The following is an 11,259-nucleotide window of genomic DNA, read 5'->3' as shown; positions in this document are numbered from 1 at the left end:
TGCCAAGTCTCAAGTATATGTAGGGGTGATGCTGTCTGAATACTAGTGGACATGGGAGTCTTGTTTTACAATCAAGAGCATAGTAGGAAGACTAAGACTGGGCTGAGGAGCCTGAACTCTAGCACTGATGTCACAAATTTCTACCTGGTAGCTTTGTATATGTCATTTGAAATTTTGCCCTTTGGTGTTCTTATATTTACTATAGAGACAGTAGCTCTTGCCTTGACTAAAGGGTGATTATGTAACATGATTTAAATACTATAAAGTTCTCTTTCTCAAATAGTATCCTAAAGACTCTTGGTCCCAGGAGTTGCTCCTAAAGAAAGAAAACCATGGTCAAATACATTCAGAAAATATTTTGTAATCTAAGCCACCATAAGAGTGGTGATATACAGGGGCGCCTGGGTAGCGCAGTCGGTTAAGCGTCCGACTTCAGCCAGGTCACGATCTCGCAGTCCGTGAGTTCGAGCCCCGCGTCGGGCTCTGGGCTGATGGCTTAGAGCCTGGAGCCTGTTTCCGATTCTGTGTCTCCCTCTCTCTCTGCCCCTCCCTCGTTCATGCTCTGTCTCTCTCTGTCCCAAAAATAAATAAACGTTGAAAAAAAAAAAAAAGAGTGGTGATATACAAACAATTCCACATCTTATAATTCAGATAAGTCATGCTTTAAGGAAAACTGTTGGCTTGTATTTAACACAGTGCTTTCCAAATGTTTTTGAACCATGGAAAATTTGTTTTCATATTAGTAAAATGGGTAACGCTATTGTTTGAGGTAATATAACATTAGTTTGTACTTTTGTACAAGGAATACATTGGATCAGATTTCTAAGAAAAAAGGAAAAATAGGAAAACATGAAATGATCACAGTTTTATATATAAGTTTGGCATATATACTATATTAGCCTATGGTATATTATTTTGATAAGAAATACAATAAAATAATTGGTTAAATATATGTATTTCTCACCCTTTGGCTACCAATTTAGGAATATGTCAAACTTTGTGAATATTTGCCACCAGATATAACTAGCTAAAAGATAAAATAAAACGACCTTAAATTTCCTTACCCTTACAAATGTAACACTGGCTCTATTCTATTTTTTTTTTTTCATTCTAAATTTTAACATGAGATTACAAAGACAGATTGAGAAAAAAAAATCACAGCGTGTAAGTGGATAGCTGAAATCTTTTAGCAACATTCTCTATACCTCCAATTAGCCTAAACCATTCAGATGTTTGCTTCTCTTGTACTTTTTAGGTACTATAGAATAATTTATACTTGGGACACATTATATTTCAATTGTTCAAACAGGGTAAGTCATGGTTGCATACATACTCAGCATAAGCTCGTATGGTGAATACCCTTTAGCTTTATTTTTCCATGCTTACTTGGTAACCATTGCATATACTTGCTTATGTTCGGTTCAAATTAAGAACTAAAGGGGCGCTTGGGTGGCTTAGCCAGTTAAACACCTGACTTCGGCTCAGGTCATGATCTCACAGTTGGAGGGTTTGAGTTCCGCATCGGGTTCTCTGCTGTCAGCTCAGAGCCCACTTCGGATCCTCTGTCTCCTTCTCTCTCTGCTCCCTGCCTCTGTCTTTCTCAAAAATAAACTTAAATTTAAAAAAAAAAAAAACTTTAAGAACTAAATATACAATTGTTGAATGGTTGTAGCAGAATAACAATTTTATTTTTCTTAAGCCTTAGAAAATGGTTTAGTTCAGTTTCATTTCCATGCATGCGCTTCCGTCATTATAGATGAGAGAAGTAGCATGAGTTAACGGAACGTGGGACTATAAGTGGTTTAATTTTAATTTTTTTTTTCAACGTTTATTTATTTTTGGGACAGAGAGAGACAGAGCATGAATGGGGGAGGGGCAGAGAGAGAGGGAGACACAGAATCGGAAACAGGCTCCAGGCTCTGAGCCATCAGCCCAGAGCCCGATGCGGGGCTCGAACTCGCCGACCGCGAGATCGTGACCTGGCTGAAGCCGGATGCTTAACCGACTGCGCCACCCAGGCGCCCCATAAGTGGTTTAATTTTAAAGACTGACTTACAGTGGTTTGGATTCCATATCACTTCTCTTTTGTAAAGACCAAACCAACCAAAACAGACGTAAATAATCAGGCCAGAAAATTAGCAAATCTTTCTTTGAGTTTACAGATTATTTTGCCACAATGCATTGCCCTTTGGAGTGGTGGCTCTCACAGTGAGGGCCTCTAACGAGCCAGCTGTTTCATCACCGAGATCAAATGGGAAGTTGTTGGAAATGCAAATATTTGAGCTCCAACCCAGATCTACCGAATCAGAACTTCTGAAAATGGCGCCCAGCAGTCTGTTTCTGCAAGAACTTTGGGCGATTTTGACGACCTGGAGTGTGAGGGTTTGCCGCTCCAGGAACACTTGGCAATGTCCAGAAACATTTTTGTTTGTCACGGCTCGAGAAGGGTTGCTCCTGGCATTTAGTAGAAAAAGGCCGGCGATGCTGCTAACCATCACACAACATACAGGACAATGACAAAAAATAATTACCAACGGGTAATTATCCAGCCCAAAATATCAGCATTGCTGAGAATGAGAAGACTTGCTTTCGATAAATGAATAGGAACCTCTAATACTTAGAGTAAACTAACAGGTTTTAACTAACAGGTCACACATTTCTGTCAGCTAAGTATATCTACATTTTAGAGATTATTCTGTGTTTTCCATAAACTTCATTTATAGGTTGGAGCTCTGTAATGTCTTTGTGAATTAGCACTCAGATAGAGAGACTCAGATATTGGGGGCCTGTTTTGCTGAGGTTCTTTACTACTGTTTCCGAGAACAGAACTTGACACCTTGGAAGTTGTCACTATGGTGTTTCAATTCGGGAAGGCTTACCTTTTATACAGGAACGGTGAAGAAAGGAAATATTTATCCCGAGTGTTGAACTTCGGAGACCGTGCACAACAGGAGATACCTTTTGTGCACAGCCGGCCGGTGTTGGATCATGCAAAACGAATGGTTCTGAGTGGCTAAGGCATGTGTTTTCTTTCATAATAAGACCCAGCCCTTTGTTCATTGATCACTTGATTCGTATAAGCAATTCTTGACTGTACTATGTGCTTACCTTTTTTTGTCCGTTCTGAAAATACAATAAAGGCTCAAAAAGGCAGCAACTTAGTAGGACAAGGGAAAAGAAATAAAAAAAAGATAGAGTGTCACGTGCTGTTTAGAAGTCATTGGTTATTTCACAATAAAAACAACAACGGAAAAAACAAAAACAAGACCAAAAACTAGTATTTCGTAGTCAAGGAACCGTCGTATAATTCCATATAACTCCACGAAGTGTCCTGACTCTCATGTTATCTTGTTTATTTGTGTTTTCCTGTTGAAGACAAACCCACAAGTATCTCTATTCCCTAGAGGCAGTTAAATAGATCATGGTTTTCATCACTGCGGCGTGAAAGAGGATTCTAGACAGAAGAGACAAAAAAGAGAAGGACAGGGCACGCAGGTCAGGAAAAGCTGCAGGGACAGGCACACACACCAGACATTTTCCCGGGACTAACAAGTAAAGCAGATTATCAGCATTTTGCAGAGCATATTGGAGGCAGAGAAGCAATGGTGTCTGTGAGCTTCATGTTAAAAAGACACATCTTCCTGGAAAAAAAAAATGTCTCTCCTGACATCCCACTTGCTGTTCTGTGTGACCTGGCTTGTGCTATTTAATCACTGATATCAGTTTCTTCAGAAAATGTGTGAAAGAATAGTACTAGTTTCGACTTTCCCTAGAGTTACATGCCTAAAGTGAATGCTCAACAAAAAATTATTTTGCTATCATTATTATTAATCTCAGAAACAGAGACTCTAGACTCAATGCCAGGGGCATCATACATTCATTAGATTATTCTAACAGGCTTCAAGTAAAATATTTTTGAATAATTGTGTAACCATTAGCATAGAATGAAAACAGCTATGCTTCATTATATTGATGATATAAAATATTTTTCTTACTCTCACCCTCTGTAATTTCAGAATTTGCAACAATTTAATACAGATTACTTTTAAGGTGAAGACGAAAGTAAATGTGGGAAAATGTCATTTGAATGCATTGGTTTTAAATGCATTTTAAAATCTGGAAGCGCATTAATGGATGTAAATATAAAAAGGTATAGAATAGAAAGGATAGGCTTATATCTTATTTTCACAAATGCTGAAGACAGGCTTTCCAAATTAGCTGACTTTGAATGAATTTGTAAGACCTAGAAAAAGAGAGAGAGAGAGAGAGAGAGAGAAGACATTTAAGTAAATTTAATAGTCAGTGCCCAGACATCAAGGAGAAAGGGCAGAGCACCTTTGCAAAGTTGCATTATGAATTATGGTTTCATAATTCAGAGCAAAGAATACTGAGGATTAGTGCAAGATGAAACGGAAATTATGCCCAGGGTTTTGTGTGCCTTATTAGGAATTATAAATTCCACTGAAATATCAAAGAGCCTTTGTATATTTTAATGCTTCCAGAAGATCTGTCTCGATTGAGGCCTGTAAGACAGAAGCAGGTTAAGAGTGTGGCAGAAACCATGGTGGGAAAAGAAAAGAGACTGAATTAAAACAGTCGCCACAGTGGGGTTAGCATATAAGAACTAAACTAATTACTTCAATTCTTGATTAATCCTCCTCTTACATTCTCTACAGTACTTTTAATGACGAAGCAAACGAGGGACCCTGAGTAGCATCAGGAAGGAATATAATGGAAGGAGAATGGCTTGTGGGCCATTGGGCTAAAGGAGAGAGACAGGGAGTTTAAATTGTGTCTGATATATGAGTTGGCTGTGATACAGCTATTACATGTCTATTAGGCAAGTGGATGGGAGATTGAGGCAGTGTGGAGAGTGGGAAAGCTTTTGGTAGCTAGTGATGATGGAAAAAACACACGTGATGGTAACAATGGACATGAAGGGTCAGCAATGATCTTTTTCAAGGAAAGGACAAAATGTGCCGAGAAAAATGATATGAAGACAAGGTTGGCAGAAGGGCCGAGTTTATATAAGGGTTCTGGAAAGGAAGGGTGAAATGGAGAATTTGAGCTGGATTTGAAATGCTCTAGCGCACCAAAAGACGGTAACAGTTCAGTCCCTTTGGACACGAGACAGTACGTCCCTATGCAGGCCTGTAGCATCTCTGTTTAGCTTATGGCCTGGAGTAGAGATATAGTGTTTAAGAGAGAAGGCCATCAAAGTACCTGCTTAGGTTTAAATACCTAGACTTCCTAGTAGAGTGCCCCCGAGCAAGGGATCAATCTCTAGATTCCTCAGTGGTATCATCTGCAAAATGGTGGTAATAAGATCGCCTATTTCTCTTGGAGGTTGCAAATATATTAATATGTGCGCCACTATGTAGCACATGTATTACACGTAGTGCATAAAATACACAAACAGATGTAGTAAAAATATCATTACGCTTTTATTTCATTCTACTAATGACATAAAAGATTTTCTCGTTCTCTATCTGAATTTATCTGCAATCAAATAACACAGCAGCTGTCCTCTGTTTTGTTTTGTTTTTCAAGTTTACTTATTTGAGAGAGAGAAAGAGAGAGAGAGAGAGAGAGAGCAGAGCAGGGGAGGGGCAGAGACAGAAGGAGAGAGAGACAATCCCAAGGAGACCCTGTGGTGTCCGCATTGAGTCCAACGCGGGGCTCAATCTCATGAACCATGAGTTCATGACCTGGGCTGAAACCAAAAGTCAGACAGTTAACCGACTGAGCCACCCAGGCGCCCTGCAGCCATCCTCTTTTTAATGCCGACTTTTACTTTTTTTGCTGAAGATTGAATTACAAGATCCTTCTCATTCTTTGGAATGCCATAACCATATCATATTTTCATGTATAAGATACAGCAGTAACATTTAAGAATTAGGAAATGGTGCAGTGTTCAGTCCTTCTTAGGATGTTGGCTTTTGGTATTTGTTTGTTTGTTTTGAATTAATAGATGACTAGGTTTTTTTTTTCCACTTAAAGGATTTATACATATCAAACCATATCAATTTATGATTTTTTTCACGAGTTAGTATTTCTTGGATGGTTCTTAAAGTAATCTCAATATCTAAATCTTACAGCACAAAGTCCTAAAAAACATGACTACTTACAGAAGTTTTTAATCTATTTATACTTGTATGTATGACCTCTCTCTGAAAGAGAATATGCACATCTGAAGTCATTTCAACATATTTGATTTGGCATTTGACTTCTGTTACATGGGAGTCATGCATTCTATAAATATTTCCTTAGCTCCTAAAATTTTCCAGGTACTTAGTGAGCATTGGGGTTAAGACAATAATGTAATATGGTACGTGGAATTATAGATTCAATAATATCTATTAAATGAGCCATTAAATGTATCAGTGAAGTAGGCACAATCACCATGGGAGTTCAGTTCGACATGTATTTTTTGAGTACACACTGTATCCCCAGAATCAAATAGCAGGGTCAGTGTCAATAACCAGCTTATTGGTTCTCCAAGAACCATTCTTTATTGCCTTCTCTGGGAAAATTAACATGGGCCTTTTAAACACTTTTTTTCTTTCCCAGATAGTATGACATTGCTCTTTGTCAGTACTGGGTGCTCAAGACATTTGCAAGATGAAGGGGTTTTCCATATTTATTTCACTGTGCTCCTTTAATTATTATTATTATTATTATTATTATTACTATTACTATTATCATTATTTAGTTGATTTATTTATTTTGAGATAGAGCAAGAACAGGGGAGGGGCAGAGTGACAGAAAGAATCCCAATCAGGCTCCACGCTCAGTATGGAGCCTGATGTGGGGCTTGAACCCATGACCCCATGATCATGACCTGTGCCGAAACCAAGAGTCTGACCCTTAACCGAGCCACCAGGGCACCCCTCCAGTGTGCTCCTTTCAGCAGATTCCTTAAATATACCCAGTGCCTCGTCTTACAGTGGGGAACTTTTCTGGCACCGAGCTCTTAGAGCATGTACCTTCTTTAGCACCTAGATTCTGTGGTCCACAGAAATGAACATGCTTCCCAGGCGCTCCTTCTCCTGCTACTTTAGAAGGCAGATTTACAGCAAGTCCCATTGGTGCAATGCCAGTGGGGCTTCTCTGCCTTTCAGTGAGCCATGTTCATTTCCTCTCGAGCAAGGTCTAGATCACAGAACTTGGGGCAGTGGCTGCTCCTTGCACCAGCGATGCCTCTATTATCTAGAATTCTCTTTTAACTCTTACTGACAAGGCCTCATTACTTTCAGTCTCTTGTTATGAGTACTATTATTTATATTAAACTTCTTATTTTCAAATTACTGTGTAGTTTGCACCTGACAGATACAGGTTCCAAATCTAAGCTGGGGATGTTTTGGGAAGTTTTCCCGTAAGAGGCAACTTCTCAGTGGAATTTTGGATATTGGGTAGATACTAGCTAGAAGGATAAAGGGAAGAGGGATGGGCATTTCAGGCAGAGGCAACTAGCAGATAGAATAGGAAGATATTGGGGTCACTGTCGTCCATAGTGTGATCCCTAGACTAGAAGCAATCGTATCACTTGGGAAGTGAAGAGGAATCCAAATAGTCAAGATTTACTGAATCAGAAACTCTGAGGGTTGGCCCAGCATTTTTTGTTTTAACAGGTCCTTCAGGCGATCCTTATGCACACTAAGGCTGGAGAACAACTAGTCCGACTGGTGACAATTTCGGTGTGATACTTGTTATAATGATGGATGAGGGTGCTATCCCCAGGTCAAGAATAAATAATATTTTAATAAGTAACTTGTGTGTCTAGGTCCCTGAAATTTGATACTATTGCTACAATAATAATAATAATAATAAAATCAAACACAAAATAAGCAAACAGAAAAACAAATGGGAGCATGTAAAAAAAAGGAAATAAAATAACCTGAATTTTTTAAAAAGCAGCGTTTTGCTGTTGGGTCTCTCTCATCTTTTTCTTAATTTGTGTGTGTGTGTGTGTGTGTGTGTGTGTGTGTGCAATTTATTCTCCAGTTAGCAAACCTACAGTGTATGCAGTGTGCTCTTGGCTTCTGGAGTAGATTCCTGGGATTCATCACTTACAAGAGCAGCATTGTTTAATCAGAAACTGTCAGCCTTTGGGGCGCCTGGGTGGATTGGTTGGTTGAGCATCTGTCTCTTGATTTTGGCTCATGTCATGATCTTGTGGTTTGTGGGATTGAGCTCCACATCAAGTTCTGTGCTGTCAGTGTAAAGCCAGCTTGGGATGACTTCTCTCCCTCTCTCTCTCTCTCTCTCTCTCTCTCAAAATAAATAAATCAACTTAAAAAAACACTATCAGCCTTTAAAATACTAAGTCTTTAATACTATGTATTTCAGTTCTTCTAATAACACCATCCATTGGCCCACAGAGGATTAAACTTCATATTAAAATAAAACAAAAACAAAACATTATTGTCTTTCAACTTACACAACCCGCATATATCAATGTGACAATGTGCAGAATCTAGTATTAGGAACTTCTCCACTAACAAGGTTTTGATCATTTAATTGATTTTCTTAGTGGCCTACAGTCATTTAATAGAACTCTTATTATTGTAGAGTGGTAACCAGGATGTGTTTTAAGGTCATCTTATTCATGTGAATAAAATGTGAAAAATATTTCCATTAATTAGAGTGCTATGTGCTTCTTCTCAAGGTTAATTGTTTCCTTTGATCTCCAGTTAAAATTTATTATTCTTAAACTCAGAGATTAGCAAAATGAGAGACAGAGGACGCATTCAATATCTGGAATGATCTGATTGGAGGCTTTGGTTCTTTTTAAAGGTTTAACAAAGAGATTTCAAAAATTAGCTCAAAATGATAAAAAACAATTATGATGAATTATATGATAGTCTCACTCCTAAATGTTCTGTTTTTACTTTGTTATTTGTTATTTTGATTTTTCTAAATGTTTAAAAATTTTTTTTAATGTTTATTTATTTTTGAGAGAGAGAGACAGAGGCAGAGAGAGAGAGAAAGCGCTCAAGAGGGGAAGGGCCAGAGAGAGAATGAGACACAGAATCCGAAGCAGGCTCCAGGCTCCGAGCTGTCAGCACAGAGCCTGATGCGGGGCTCAAAATCACAAACCACAGGATCATGACCTGAGCCAAAGTGTGCTTAATTGACTGAGCCACCCAGGCCCCCCCTAAATGTTCTATTTTTAAATGCAAGCCAGAATATATTTGATAAGGAGAAATAAAGAGAACATTGTTTCATTTTTCATTTAAGTTAAATTTAGAGCAATTTAGGAAGAATATGTGTTTTCCCACCATTTGCTGGGTGAAAATGATTATTATAACAAGACACAGTCCCGGGGCACCTGAGTGGCTCAGTAGGTTAAGCATCCGACTTCATTTCTGCTTGGGTCATAAACTCATGGTTCCTGGGTTTCAGCCCCGCATTAGGCTCTAGGCTGACACTGAAGAACCTGCTTGGGATTTTCTCTCTCTCTCTCTCTCTCTCTCTCTCAAAATAACTAAATAAATAAAAAAAATTAAATATATATATATATATATATATATATATATATATATTAAAAAAGAAACAAACAAGACACTGTCCAGATAAAGTTTTCATGGACTGTTTTAAAACATATGTGCTCCTGGCTTATGGGGAAGCATGGGTGGATATTAAGTTGTCCTGACACCAAAATGTGATACTCCAGTAAGGATTAAAGTGTAACTGAACCAAAAATGCTGATTACAAGCTATTACTTAAAACTATTGGAACATAAATAAAAAATAAATAAATAAATAAATAAAACTACTGTATTTTTTTTAATGCCAAATCTATTATTCATTACAGTTCTGGAAATTTTCTTCTTTAAAATAGTATGTCTTGCTAAGATTTATTACAGAAAGATTACCTGCTAATTTTCACTATTTCTGTATTTGTCTCATATATGTATGAGGATGCACACTCTCATGTGTGCACACACCCCAGTTTTTCCCCTTTTGGAGCTGAAGCACTTTCATTCTTTATGAAGCAGCTATGGGAGACTCTATCTACTAGAAAATGGCAGATCAGGAGCTAAATTTCAAAAGAGGGTATCTTGTATGGTAGAACTACGAGGTTATTAAAAGATCTTAAGACTTCTAGTTAACAGCCTAAAGCTTTGATATGAGTACAATAGAAAGAGTAGTCTTTTGTTCCTGTAAGTGGAATTTGGGATATATCACTAATTCAATGAGTTGAACCAAAGAAAACAAAGAATTTGAGAAACAGGTGACTACAGTTTTCCTTTTAAAAGCACACAGGCATGGAAAACCTCTGATGGGCGATCGACGCTCACATAAAATCAATCTTGGGCTCACATTCCTATAAAGAGCCATAATGGGGAGCCCGGCCAGAAAGCAGATGATGAATCATTAGCCACTTGGTTGTGTCATCGTTATCTCTGCCAGCCACCAGAAAGGCTTTGAGTAAATCACACCGATCAAAATCTGTACCCTGGGAACATGATATCAAGAGCCGTAACAGTGCAACGTAGGTCACCATTTTATAAATATTTGGTCAGATAATATCAAATAAAAGCCATCTCTCTGGGGCCCTTTGACTAGGTAATAAAAACAAACAGAACCAACTGGAAGCTATTCTCAAAGTCACAGTGTCACTGCTGCAAAAGGGTGCTGAGCCAGTTGCGTTTTACATTTCTGTGGTGTGAAATTCAGAACTCAAACAAAAATACTGAGACTGAATCACAGTGCACCTGTTACACAAAGTCAAAGTTGTTTTGAGAAACCTTATAGTCCTTAAGCACTGGAAATATTAGGCCTATGCACAAAGGGAGAGAAGCAACAGAGTGGAACACTACTTCTCACTCTGCCTTGTCACTGTGATATCTATTTTGTATGTTTTGCCAAATCCATGAACCACTTTGTAATTTTGGCCATACATGCTCGCTACCTTTTTTCATCCTGGATATTTTTGATGGACCACTTTTTGACTTAACATTAATATATCTAAAAGGGAAACTTGATGATAGGACCACGAGAAGAAAGCTAGTATCACTTAACGGAAGTTACTGCTCATGGCTCTGATCCTGAGATTTGCTGTAGCTGTTAACACAGACAAGCTATTTATCATGTAATTGACGCACTAATACTAATTAACTAACATGACTTTTTCCTTCATGGAGCTAGACAAATTGACAAGGAATCAAAGCTCAAGCCTATTTATGAGATTGCAAGATTTCAGAAAACAAGTGACAAATAGAAGACCAAAAATTATTCTGGTAAGAATAGATAA

The sequence above is a fragment of the Prionailurus bengalensis genome, chromosome B1 (assembly GCF_016509475.1).
Source record: "Prionailurus bengalensis isolate Pbe53 chromosome B1, Fcat_Pben_1.1_paternal_pri, whole genome shotgun sequence".
Classification (NCBI taxonomy): Eukaryota; Metazoa; Chordata; class Mammalia; order Carnivora; family Felidae; genus Prionailurus; species Prionailurus bengalensis.
The sequence above is the reverse complement of the archived record's forward strand: the minus strand, read 5'-3'. Positions refer to the sequence as shown.